Source organism: Loxodonta africana, unplaced genomic scaffold (genome assembly GCF_030014295.1).
Source record: "Loxodonta africana isolate mLoxAfr1 unplaced genomic scaffold, mLoxAfr1.hap2 scaffold_120, whole genome shotgun sequence".
In the NCBI taxonomy this organism is placed as follows: Eukaryota; Metazoa; Chordata; class Mammalia; order Proboscidea; family Elephantidae; genus Loxodonta; species Loxodonta africana.
In genome coordinates, this window is record NW_026974882.1 from 294,330 (window position 1) to 308,147 (window position 13,818).

Genomic DNA, 13,818 nt, shown 5'->3' on the forward strand with positions numbered 1-13,818 from the left:
CTATTTTCCGAGACCTTTGACCCGTGCCCTCGTGAGTGTGTGATCTCTAGTTACACTTCTCCTCCGACCACTCTCAATCCGCCACCTGCGGATACCTGAGCGTGGAAATCTACATCTATCACTAGCTGCAGTGTCACAGGTCACTAGGTGTTTAGGCTCAGGCTGACCTTGGCTGTCTTCTGCCCAGGCAAGGAGCGAAATCCTTCAAAGGAAATGAGGACACGTGGTCACTGGCCGACATCCTTTAACCAACACTGAGTCCCTGGTCAGCATCCTGGTGTCCTGGCAAGAAGAGCCAGGCACCTCCAGGAGCATCTGGAGGAGGAGACAAGGGCTGAAGAGAGTGCCACACCTACTGGTGCTGCTACACATGTGGGAGACCGGGCTGCAGAGGGTGCAGGCATGGCCTGAAGGTCAAAGGAGAAGCATCTGAAGACGTGCTAGGCCTCTTAGGCTGAGAGAAGGAGGATGTCTGGACTGAAAATATGCACCCTTCAGGGAAGAATTTCATTCAGGCTTCTTAAACCCACCTCTCCTGGAAGATCCATCCTTTTAGCCTTGTGCCCCTTCCACGCTCCCTCTATTACATGGAGAGATCCAGCCCTAGAGCACCAAGGTGGAAGAAGGCCCAGGATAGCTGTCCGAAGACATGAGGTCCACTCAAAAGCTCCCCCTGCCAAGGAGAGAAGAGGACAAGACTCATCTGCAGATGAGGTCTCAGGGCCCTGAGAACGAACATAATGTTTGTAAGGAAAGAGAAAAGGGATTTCAGTGGGACATGGAAGTCTGAGAAAGAGCCTCTGGACAGATAGCTCTAAGGGAGGTGTGATTGTGAAGGTGGGCTGGTCACTGAGTTCTTTGTAGTACAAGGTACCAGACAGAAGCCAGACTCTGGGGGGAACCTGCCTGCCAGTGAGCAGTGGGCATAAAACCCTAAACCAATGAGAATCGAATCCCTTCCCAGCAGCTTCTGCACAGATCAGTGATGTTTGCTTGGTCTTTGTCTTCTCTGTGGTCTAACCTGATCTGTTCTGAGATCAGAGAGTTGGAATGGAAAAGCCTGACTGAGATGAAACGAGCAAAGAGAAGACAAGGCCTCCTAAATCTGGTGAAGACAGAACACAGATAATCAAAGGTGAGGATGGGAAGAAACAGATTGAGTTCCAAGTCCAATCCACAGTATCCCAGGGCCTGGGAATCCCTGGAAGTGCCAGAGGTGTGTACTCCCTGGGAGATGTGACCCCAAGTGTCAGAGGAAGCCCTGTGGAGCAAGGAAGGGAGGGCAGGGCCTCTAGGATGGGCACTTCCATACAGGCTGCCCATGTGAATTTCTCAGAGTGACCGTGACAGATCCTGAGAGGGACAGTTTGAGGCAAAGGAAAGTAAGTTTTCTGAAGAAGGCTGAATTCCGCCTTCTCCTGACAATGAAACAGAAATCCCGTCCTGCTCAGAGGTACTGAGTAGGAGGGATTGTGAATTCCCATCCTGCACAGAGGTTGGCTGGGAAGTTCAACTGTCTAAAGACAATGTGGCCAAAGTCTTCTTTATCTTTCAAAGATATATCTTTAACTTCTTGCAAATTCAATCCTGGATAAAAGCCTAGAATATACAAGCGTGGGTTTTTCAGGAGAGCAACAAGGGGAGAAGGTGATAGTGGCATATCAGAGAAGGAGAACAATAGTCTAATGGTCCCCGTGTTACTTAATGAATCACACATGGTGTCCAGCATTCTTCCTTATCTGTAGACATGTAAATGCAGTAGATGTTTGAGCAATAACTGAATTAATCCTCACAGAATTCTTTTTGGCCATTTCCAGGCATAGAGACCAGAAGAAGTCATTAGTTACAAGAGCAAGCAATAATTCGCTGGTCTGAATTTTGTTCAATTTCTGTGTTTGCCCTTCACAGATGGATAAAAGTCTCTGAATCTGGCATTGAAGACAGTGTTTTCTCTATTGTTATGGATTGAATAGTGTCCCCCAAAATATGTGTCAACCTGGCCAGACCCTGATTCCCAGTATTGTGTGGTTGTCCTGCATTTTGTGATCTGATGTGATTACTTATGTGTTGTAAATTCCAACCTCTGTGATGTTAATGAGGCAGGATTAGAGGCAGTTAGGTTAATGAGGGAGGACACAATCTACAGGATTAGGGTGAGTCTTGAGTCAGTCTCTTTTGACATACAAAGAGAAAAGTGAGCAGAAATGAGAGGGACCTCATACCACCAAGGAAGAAGTGCCTGGAGTGGAGCACGTCTTTTTGACCCAGTGTCCACACGCTGAGAATTTCCTAGGCCAGGGGAAGATAGATGACAAGGGCCTTCCCCCAGAGCCACAAACAGAGAAAGCTTTCTCCTAGAGCTGGTGCCCTGACTTCAAACTTCTTGCTTCTTAAACTGTGAGAGAATAAGCTTCTGTTTGTTAAAGCCATCCACTTGTGGTATCTCTGCTATAGCCACACTAGATAACTAAAAAACACATATATAAAATAGTCAAAACAGAAAAAAAGTTTCAAATACACACACATACACGTATGATGTTATTAACTTTAAAAGGTTTTACATTCTTATAACACATTTAACAATAGAGATTTGTATACAGAAGTTATAATAAGAGCCATCCCCACATAAGTATATTGTACCAGCTCCCCTGAAGTGTCCAGTGTCCAAAGATACACATGTACCCTTTTACACACTGCTTTTTGCCGGGACACACGTAAGGACATTCATTTGTTTGTTTTTATGGAAATTAGGTCACACTCTACCCATGTTTTTCTCTGAATCACTCTTCACTTGACAATTTTTCATGGTTCCTCTAAATCAGCAGACATGGAAGAAGCACTCTTTTTGGTTCTTCTCATTTTTAACTCCCACCACTCTTCTGTCAGTTTGTTGTAGTGTGGTGGCTTGCATGTTGCTGTGATGTTAGAAGCTATGCCACCGGTATTTCAAATACCACCAGGTTCACCCATGGTAGACAGCTTTGAGTGGAGCTCTGGATTTAGACAGACTAGGAAAAAGGACCTAGTGATCTATTTCTAAAAAAAACTGGCCAGTGAAATCTTACAAATAGCACTGGAACACTGTCTGATTGAATGACAGAGGATAACCCCTTAGGTTGGAAGGCACTCAAAATACGAGTGGGGAAGAGCTACCTCCTCAAAGTAGATCCCACTTTAATGACATTTCCTGATGGGGCATAACTCATAATGAGAAGAAACTGATGCAAATATCCTTTAATAATCAGAATGTGGAATGAAGGAAGTATGAATCTAGGGAAATTGGAAGTCATCAAAAATGAAATGGAATGCATAAAGGTCAGTAATCCAAGGCATTAGTGAGCTGAAATAGCTTGGTTTTGGACATTTTAAACTAGACAATGATATGTTCTACTATGCCAGGATTGAGATACTAAAGAGAACGGCATCATATTCATCGATAAAAAGAACATATCAAGATCTTTTCTGAAGTACAACACTACAAGCAATAGGATAATATCCACAGGCCTACCAGGACGACCAGTTAATAAGACTATTATTCAAATTTACACACAAATCATGAATGTGAAAGATGAACAAGTTGAAGGTTTTTACCAAGTTATACAGTTTGAAACTGATCAAACGTGATGCATTGATCAATCATTTAGAATGCGAAGTTGAAAACAAAGCAGACAAATCAGCAGTTGGAAAATAAGGTATTGATGATAGAAATGACAATGAAGCTTACATGATAGAATTTGGCAAGACCAGTGACTTATTCATTGCACATACCTTTCATCAGGAACATAAACGGTGACTATACTTATGAACCATTCCAGGCAGAATAGACAGGAATCAAATTTGTGGAAGGTGATGATGGAGAAGGTCAATATCATGAGTCAGAATCAGGCCAGGGGCTGACTGCAGAACAGACGATCAGTTGCTCATATTCACGTTCAAGTTGAAGCTGAAGAAAATTAAAACAAGTCCATGAGTCAAAGTATGCCCTTGAGTATATCAAACCTGAATTTAGAGACCATCTCAAGAATAGATTTGATGCACTGCACACTAATGATCGAAGACCAGATTAGTTGTGGGATGATAGCAAGGACATCATATATGAAAAAAACAAAAAGTCATTAGAAAGACAGGAAAGAAAGCAAACACCAAAGAGGATGTCACAAGAGACTCTGAATCTTGCTCTTGAATGTACAGTAGCTAAAGAGAATGGAAGGAAAAATAAAGTAAAAGAGCTCAATAGAATACCTGAAAGGGAAGCTGGAGAAGACAAAGTATGATAATATAATGTGAACAGATCTGGAGTTAGAAAACCAAAAGGGAAGAAAACACCTGGCATTTCTCAAGCTGAAAGAACTGAAGGAAATATTCAAGCCTCTAGGTGCAATACTGAACGATTCTATGGGCAAAATATCGAACAACACAGGAAACATCAAAAGAAGACGGAAGGAATACAAAGACTCAATACACCAAAAAGAATTGGTCAACGTTCAACCATATCAGGAGGTAGCATAGGATCAAGAGCTGATGGTACTGAAGGAAGAACTCCAAGCTGCACTGAAGGCATTGGCAAAAAACACGGCTCCAGGAATTGATGGTGTACCAAATGAGATGTTTCAACACACGGACGCAGTGCTGAAGGCGCTCACTTGTCTATTCCAATATATTTGGAAGACAGCTACCTGACCAAATGACTGAAAGAGATCTATATGTGTGCCCATTCAAAGAGAGGTGGTCCAACGCAATACGGAAATTATCAAGCAATGTCATTAACATCAGACGCAAGAAAAATTTTGCTGAATATAATTTAAAAACAGTTGCAGCAGTGCACAGACAGGGAACTACCAAAAATTCAAGCTAGATTCAGAGGAAGACATGGAACATGGGATATTATTTCTGATGTCTGATGGATCTTGGCTGAAAGTAGAGAATATCAGTAAGATGTTTACCTATTTCTGTTTCCTATACAAGCACACTCAACTGTGCGGCTCATGACAAATTATGGATAGCTTAGCAAAGAATGGGAATCCCAGAACACTTAACTGTATTCATGCGGAATATGTACATAGACCAAGAGGCAGTCATTTGAGTAGGGCAAGGGGATACCGTGTGGTTTAAAATCAGAAAGTTATGTGTCATGGTGGTATCCTTTCACCATACTTACTCAATCTGTATGCTGAGCAAATAATCTGAGAAGCTGGTTTGTAAGAAGAACATGGCATTAGTTTTGGAGAAAGATTCACTAACAACCTATGATATGCAGCTGATACGACCTTGCTTGCTGAAAGTAAAGAGGACTTGAAGCAGTTACTGATGAACAGCAACCACTACAGCCTTCAGTATGGATTACACCTCAACATAAAGAAAACAAAAATTCTCACAACTGGACCAGTAAGCAACACCATGATAAACAGAGAAAATACTGAAGTCATCAAGCATTTCATTTAACTTGAATCCATAATCAATGCCCACAGAAGCAGCAGTCAAGAATTCAAACAATGTATTGCATTGGGCAAATCTATTGCAAAAGACCTCCTTAAAGTGTTGAGAAAGAAAGATGTCACTTTGAGGACTAAGGTGTGCCTGAGCAAAGCCATGATATTTTCTATCACCTCACATGCTTGAGCAAGTTAGACAATGAATACGGAAAACTAAAGAACTGATTCATTTAAAATATGGTGTTGGCAAAGAATACTGAATATACCATGGACTGCCAGAAGAATAAACAAATCCATCTTGGAAGAAGTACACCAAGAATGCACCTTAGAAGCAAGGATGGCGAGACTTCGTCTCACGTGCCTTGGACATATTTTCAGGAGGGACCTGTCCCAGGAGAGGCTCATCATGCTTGGAGAAGCTGAGGGTCAGAAAAAAAGAGGAAGGTGCTCAACAACATGAACTGACACAATGCCTGCAAGAATGGGCTAAAACATAGCAATGATTGTGAGGATGGTTCAGGATCAGGCGGTGTTTCATTCTGTTTTACACAGGATCGATGGCATCTAACAGCCACAACTAACATATGTATGCGTATATATATGTATGTGTGTGTGTGTGTGTGTGTATGTATATATATATATATACCCATTGCCGTCGAGTCGGTTCCAACTCATAGTGACCCTACAGGACAGAGTAGAACTGCCCCACAGAGTTCCCAAGGAGCGCCTGGTGGATTCGAACTGCTAACCTTTTGGTTAGCAGCTATAGCTATTAACCATTATGCGACTAGGGTTTCCATACACACACACACACAGAAACACACATATATATACACACACACTCATATATATGTGTGTGTGTGTATATATATATATATGTTCTCTTCACTAGTTTTGCACCTCTAGAGATCCCAGGCTAAGACATTTGGTACCTACACTGGTTCTAGAGGAACCAAATCTTAAGGATGAGTTTTCTGAATTGATTCTCAAGTCTGGCTAATCTTAAAGGCACTGATAACTGTCTCCAGGAGTAAACAGGCTATTGTTAATCCATGGTGGAGGTGACAATAGAAATACGCAAAATACTACTACCACTGGATCAAATATTTGTGAGAGACAAGGCTCTGTCTGATTATATATTTGATACTTTTCTATAATTTTGTCAGCATAAGAATAATAAGGAAGCTGCTTGTTTGGTCCTGCTTTTGCTAGCCACACTGGTGAATGAAAGAAATGGACTCAAAGCTCAAGCACCACATACAAGATCTGAAAGCTGCCACTTGTGCCCAGAAAGAAAACCATATTTCTTATAGTAACAAGGCTAATGCTGCCAAAAATAAACTCAGATTCTTATCATTAGAGTGACTGAATTAAAGCGCCAGTTGAATATCCAACCTCAAATGGTGTCTGAAGTTAGAGTGAGGGCATTGATTGGGAAGAAATGGGATCCTGAAACTTGGGATGAGGACATATGGGCAGACAGTCAGAAAGCGGGGGACAATGAACCTCCAATTTCTGTTGAATCGCTCTTCCTAACAGAACCAGATCTTTTACTACCATCTGAAGAGATTCTCTAATTTTGCCTGCTAAGGCACCCTTCCCAGTAAAACAATTATCCCTTCCACCTCCATCTGATGAGATTACCCCAGCTGTGCCTGAAGTGTCTTGTTTGAGTTGTCTCCTGGGGTGGTGTCTGGGGCATTGCCTGGGGCATCACCTTAGGCAGATGCCTTATAAGACACGGCTGAACATCCCACTGCCACTGCCCATTTTTGCTTCTAGACCTATACCTAGACTTCAGTCCCAACAAGCCCCAAAAGGTGAACTATAAAGTGTGACCCAGGAGAAGGTATGCTAAACTCCAAAAGAACTGCTTGATTTTTCTAATATATACATACAGAAACCTGGTGAATATGTGTGGGAATGGCTATTCCGGGTGTGGGATAATGGTGCAAGCAACATAAAGGTGGATTAGTCTGAGTTTATTGATATAGGCCCAGGAAGCATGGATTCTTCATTCAGTGTTTCAGCTTGAGAGGTTAGAAAAGGATCTCATAGTTTATTTGGTTGGTTTACTGAAGCATGGATTAAGTGGTGGCCTAAAATAAATCAAGTGGAAATGCAGATCTGCCATTGTATAATGTAGGAGAAGGTAACCAAAGGCTGAGGGAAATTGGCAGGTTAGAATGGATTTATTAGGCTGGACCCACAGACCCACACACGGAGTGCCCAGGGGGCTTTCTTTTTACCATAGCGGTGAGGTACAAATTTGGAAAGCAAGCCCCAGCTTTACTGAAGACTTCTGTGGTTGCTATTTTATGTAAGTAAGAGTCCACAGTGAGAACTGCCCTAACTGAATTAAGACACCTAACTACAATGCAGTTGACTGGAGCCCATGGTGGTAGCAGCCAAGTGGTGGCACTCAATCAACAAAGACAAGGTGGGTGTGGTTACCATAACAGACAGTAGAGTCAAAGCAGTAATCAGAATAGTCTGCTCGCATGGATTTATGGCATTGGCTACTTAGTCATAGTGTCCCTGGGAGTGAAAGAACTGGGAAATGTACATCTCCTGGTACCTAGTGTCTTAGACATCTAGTGCTCCTGTAACAGAAATACCACAAACGGATGACTTTAACAAAAAAAATTATTCCCTCACAGTCCAGGAGGCTCTATAAGTCCAAATTCAGGGTGCCAATTCCAGGGGAAGGCTTTTTTTCTCTGTCACTCTTAGGGGAAGGTCTTTGTCACCAATCTTCCCCTGGACAAGAAGGTTCTCAGCACAGGGATCCTAGGTCCAAAGGATGCACTGCTCCTGACACTTCTTTCTTGGTGGTACTGAGGTCCCCCTGTCTCACTGCTCTTTTCTCTTTTATATCTCAAAAGAGATTGACTTAAAACACAACTTAATCTTGTAGATTGAGCCCTGCCTCCTTAACATAACTGCTTCAAATCCTCGCTCATTAACATCATAGAGGTAGGATTTACAATACATTGGAAAATCACACCAGCTGACAAAATGGTGGATAATCGCACAATAGTGGGAAGCATAGCCTAGTCAAGCTGATATATACATTTTGGGAAGACAGAATTTAATCCGTAACACCTAGTATGCAGCTATCGACCTGTTAATGCCTTTTTCTCCATACCTGTTTCGAAGTATCACCAGAAACAGTGTGCCTTCTCTCTGACCTAAGTATATAAGGACCAAATAATATAGAGGAATCTCTGTTACATTTTCTCCATCTTACCGTTATTTGGCCTCATAGGCAGACCCAGTCACTTAATTGCACGGCAGAATGAAGAGATTAAAGCCCCTACATTCTTGCCAGTGGACCAGGAAGGTAGCTGCTCAGACATCAGAGAGCCTCAGAGAGACAGAGAACAGGCGGCTCAAAAGAGGGATACCATAAAGTTGTTTTTCATACCCCCCCACCTCCCATAGTTGCATATGCTTTGCTCTGACCCTAAGAAGTAGATCAATCCTTTGAGAACTGCATTATGGGTTAGAACACCAACAAGGTCCCAGACTGAGTGACACTCCCATAGATTACATCCAAATATCACCGCAAAGTCTTCAAAATCTGAACCGACATCTGAGCCACAGCATACAGAAGGTGGGAAAGAACCTGCAGCCTGAACATAACTGGGTCAAGTGATTCCTAAAACAAACAACATCAACATTTTCTGTAAGTCTTGGAATCATAGACAAAAACTTTAAAAAGCTACTTTAACCACGCTCAAAGAAATAACAGGCACACCTTAGAAAAATAGAAAAATACATAGAAACCATTCACAAATGAAAATTTTAGACAGGAAAAATAGAAAAATAGAGATAAATAATTCACTTGATCAGCTCTACAGCGGAATGCTGTTGACAGACAAAAGGATCAATGAGATGAAAATAGTTCAACTGAAAATATCCAATCTGAAAAAAAAATGAACAGAGCCTCAAAAAAATCCAAAAATATCTAACATTTATTTATTGGAATTCCATAAGGTGTAGAGAAAATATGTGGTGTAGAAAAAAGTATCTGAAGAAATACTGGCTCAACACTTTCCCAATTTGTTGAAAGACATAAACTTACAGATTCAAGAAGCTCTGCAAACTCCAACAAGTTAAACTCACATAATTTTACGCCCAAATGCCTCACTGTCAATTGTGGAATAACAAGGACCAAGAAAGTATCTTCAAAGAAGCTAGAGAGAAAACAACTCATTTCACACAGGAAAAACAATTGGAATGACTCCGTATTCATCATCAGAAGCCATGGAGGCCAAAAGGCTGTGAAAACAACATTTTTTCAACACTAAAAGAAAAGAAACATTAACCCAGTGTTCTATAGGCTGTTATTTCCTTCATGAGTAAAGGAAAAATATTGACATTCTCAGGTGAAGGACGCTTAAGAGAATTCATCGCCACCAGACTTGTTCTAAATGAAACACTAAAGGAAGTTCTTCAGGTGGTAGACTTGGAATTTCAGGAATTATGGAAAGCAACAAAGTCGAAAGTACCTTCTGAAGTTCGCCCTTCAGCCAAAGATTAGACAGGTCTATAAAACAAACAGTAACACACGTGAAGAAAGTGTTTCTTAGTTCAATCGTGTGTATGAGACCAAAAGTGCAAAACCTGCCCAAAAGCACAGAAAAGAGGGCAGGATGGAACAGGAATCATGGCAGATGGAAACGGGGAACTGGAGCATAGAAGAGAATACTGACACATCATGAATATTGCCACCAATGTCACAAAACAATTGTGTATAAATGGCTGAACAAGAAAGTAATTTGCTCTGTAAAGTTTCAAGTAAAACACAATAAAAAATTTTTAAAAAGTGGTAGGTATCTGGGTAAACATATTATGCCAACCCTGCTGTCACTGCACAACACGGCGCAGGACTCCCCTCTTTGGAAAGACTTTCTAGCCTATTGGAAACACTTTGGAATATACTCTTGGTGGCAAATTAGTATTAGAGAATGGGATTAATTTTGAAAATATGAGATGTCTGTACTCATGTCTGGTGAATAAACTGGATAATAACATTTTCAGAGCGAAATGAGATGTTCTAACAGAAAAATAGGCCTGAATTCCCACGTGGGCCATGAGCCTACTACTCTGAAGGCCTTTCCCAGAGAGGCATTTCAGGCACTTCTAGAGCAGCAGGAGCACTGGGGAATGCATGTATCAACCTCCCCCAGGGCCTTCTCTGAGGGGTAAGTACCTGCTTTAGTACTGAGTTTAGTGGTTCATAAATAGTCATTCTGCATAAGGTCTTCGGGTTCAAGTCTGTAATCCAGCTGGGATTTCTGTGTGTGTTGCATCTCTGCATCAAAAGAACATACTTCTAGAAGCAGAATGCCAGGAGAGAGGCGGTTGGGCAGTTGGGGGCGGAGGGTGCTGCGCAGACAGGGGTGCCCAAGGGAGGCACAATATAGTCATTCTGCAGGAGGTCTAGTCATTCTGCATAAGAATTAGAATGCTTCTGTCAATGCATAATAGTTTACATGCAGGACATAAACAAAGTGACTGAAGGACAAAGTCGAATAGTAAACCAAGCCACTCCCCGTCAGTCCTTACCTGAGAGGGTCTTCACAAGGACTTCCGGGGATGGAGAAGGACACAGTAAACGCTGATTTATTTTACCTCTTCCTTCCTCAAGAAACAGGAACTGGTGTTAAGATGTCAGATGTCAAGCCCCAAACTCCTCTTCTGGTCTGTATTTAAGCTGTATAATAAAACTGGGAATCAGGCAATCAGCCGTGAGCAGACAGACCCAGGAGTATTCCCAGTGCCCCACATCTTTGAGCTCCAGTGAGATTCTGTTCTTAGTTATTACGTTAGCAGAGGAGCTGAAAGACTGAAATTCTGTGTTTTAAGGCAACTTGGGCTTCAAACAGTCACTTATTGCTAAAGTCGTATTTCTCTATGTTAGTTTATGATCCTTAACTCAAATCCGGAGTTTGGAGCTCATTTTGATAACTCCTCATTAGTCTGCATAGACTAGAGTCTGCTCACAGTCAGTGATGAGAATGGAGGAAACAAAGTCCCTAGCCCAGAGTAGGGACTGCTCCCCATATTTGGGGCAATGCCCCTGGGAAGCATTGGCGAGGTGCACTTTGGCCTCTGTGGCTTTGCCTTCTGCTCCTGGAATTGCACCCTGGGGGCCTCCATATGCAGACCCAGAGTCCCTGGGTGACCACAACTCCCGCCCTTCTGGGTCATCCTCCGGACACACATTGTGATATGCTTCCTGCCCTCCTTTCCAGCATAAGCTCTGCGATCACAAGTGGCAGAACCAGTTCTCAGGTCCAGACCCTAGACCTTGCCCTCCTTGGCCTTAGGCTTCCCCTAGTCCTGGTGGAACTTGCAAGCACCCGGCTGGGCGGGCTTGGGCCTGTCTCAAAAGGCTCATGGCGCACGCAGGTTCCACCTCCTTGGAGTCTGCGGGCTTGCGGTGGGCAGCCCGGCATCTCGTGCCTCCCTCGGGCGCCCTCTCTGAGCAGCAGCTCCCCTCCCCCTACCCCGCCAACCACCCAACAGTCTCACTGCCTGCTTTCTACTTCTAGAAGCACGTTCTTTTGATGCACACATGCAGCACAAACAGAAGCCCAGCTGGATTACAGACTTGAACCTGAAACGCACAACTTTAAAACTACTAGATTGGGGGAGGGGGTGTATTGGCAGTGAAAAAAGGAAAAAAAAAAATAAGAAAAAGAACAATTACAAAAAAAGTATTAGAAGACTGTATCCTCACAATATGGACTCAAGAAGGCTGCGGATACACAACTGCGTAGATAGCATACTGTTGTCTCTTTCTTTGCAAATAAGTCTTAAATGAGGGAATTTGGTACCGGGAAGAGTTGCAGAGCCTGACTTTGGGGAAATCTGGGATTGATGAATTGGCTTGCATGAGGCTACAAGCCCTGATAATCAATATTTAAAGATGAGATTCGAGCACCCTAGAACATGCATCAGAATTTTTTCTAAGTAAATTAGCACCAGAAGATGCCTTTAACCACTAAATAAAGTGGGTCAGTAGTTCAACATCTCCCTACAAAGAAAACGGCAGACCTAGATCGTTTCCAGTCAGGTTCCAGCAAACATGCAAGAAACAGTCATTTTAATCTTGTACGTAGTCAACAGAGATTAGAAAATCATGAGATATTCCCCTAACTTGATCCTTAAGGCTAGTTTAAAATTGATAACAAACTAGAGAAGGATAGTAGAAGAAGAGTTAGAGGACAAGCACACTCAGTAACTGAGATGCAAAACCCTACGTAAGACGCCAAGCAAAGGAAATCCAGCAAAGTATAAACCACGTAACATGCCATGATCAAGGCGGTTGATTGTAGGCATACAAATTTGAGTGAACATTAAAGATTTAGTAATTTCATTCACCACATGCATAGGTGAAAGAAGAGAAGACATATCCTCACCTCAAGAGATGGGGGCAAAGCAGGTTGATAAAATCCAATCACACGGAGAGATAAGGGCTAGGAGCAAACATGGAACAGAAAAGGAGTTCCCGAACGTGGAAAACTACAACTAGCATGATAGTTCATGGTGACGTGTGGGACATTCTCTTTAAAATTAATAAACAATAAAATAAGGGTGCTTCTATCATTACTTTTATTAAACATTTAACACTGGAAGTGTAAGCTAGTACAAAAAAACAAAAAGTATAAATGCTATTCATAGATTATAAGACTGTCTCCATTGAAAACTGTAGAAAATACTGGAATTAATAATAATCATAAATATAAAATAAATTGAAATTTCAATGCATCACCATCGAGCTGACTCTGTCATAACTCTTAGGTGAAAGCAAAGGACACTGATAGGGAAAGAGCAGGTTCGGGTGGGCTAGACCAAGGAGGGAAGAAAATTATTCTGCACTGGGCTGAACTTATAAGCACGGTTATGTGTGTTAGTTACCTAGTCCCTCCATAACAAAAAATAACACAACTGGATGGCTTTAAAGAACAGAAATTTATTTGTTCATAGTTCAGTAGGTAGTAGTTCAAATTCAGGGCATGACTGTAGTGGGAAGTCCTTCCTTGTCTACCTCAGCTTCTAGTAGATGCCAGCAATCATTTGTGTTCCTGGCCTTCTAGAAGCATCTGTCTTCTTTGTCTGTCTTCCTTTTCACCTGTTTGTGTCTGTGTGTGTTCTGCTCCTTTTATAACTAAGAAGAGTTAGGCTTAGGACCCACCCTACATTGGTATGACCTCATTCACATAATAAAAGCAGGCCCCCTCTTTCCTAACAAGGTCAGATTTACAGGTACCGGGGTTAGGATTTCCACATACATTTTGGAGGGACACAATTCAATCCCTAACAGTCGACTTACCAGATACTCTGGATTGAGAGTACTCGCATGAACAGCTGA

The 13,818-nt window shown here is 42.2% G+C and overlaps 1 long non-coding RNA gene across 1 annotated transcript; it reads right to left on the reverse strand.

The window, feature by feature from the left end:
• Window positions 1-202: 202 nt before the first annotated feature.
• Window positions 203-13,483, reverse strand: LOC135229181 (uncharacterized). Its single transcript, XR_010319949.1, has 3 exons — window positions 11,007-13,483; window positions 10,651-10,889; window positions 203-3,943 (listed from the first exon to the last, which is right to left on the reverse strand). It is a non-coding gene; the product is annotated as an uncharacterized LOC135229181 (long non-coding RNA).
• Between the last annotated feature and the right edge of the window lie 335 nt (window positions 13,484-13,818).